The sequence below is a fragment of the Penaeus monodon genome, chromosome 31 (assembly GCF_015228065.2).
Source record: "Penaeus monodon isolate SGIC_2016 chromosome 31, NSTDA_Pmon_1, whole genome shotgun sequence".
Lineage (NCBI taxonomy): Eukaryota > Metazoa > Arthropoda > Malacostraca > Decapoda > Penaeidae > Penaeus > Penaeus monodon.
The window spans coordinates 45,459-45,671 of NC_051416.1; the positions used below are offsets into that span (position 1 = coordinate 45,459).

Sequence of the window (213 nt, forward strand, 5' to 3'; positions counted from 1 at the left end):
CCATTCACAAGTGTTTCTTATTTTTCCTTTTGTAATTAGAAAAAAAATGATACCTCCAAAATAGTAGGATAAATCAGTCTTTTGCTGAAGCAGTTACAGGGGTTAAAAAGAAGTGAATTTGGGCTGTTTTTGGATTATCAGAGAGGAATGCCTTTCAGAATTAAGAACAAAGTAAATCTTAGTGCTTCAGATCATTCTTTGCTAATCCATTGG

The 213-nt window shown here is 32.9% G+C and overlaps 1 protein-coding gene across 1 annotated transcript in view; it reads left to right on the forward strand.

Moving 5' to 3' along the window:
* The window catches only part of LOC119592801 (kinesin-like protein KIF3A), a 19,500-nt gene that overhangs the window by 10,532 nt on the left and 8,755 nt on the right, over positions 1 to 213 (forward strand).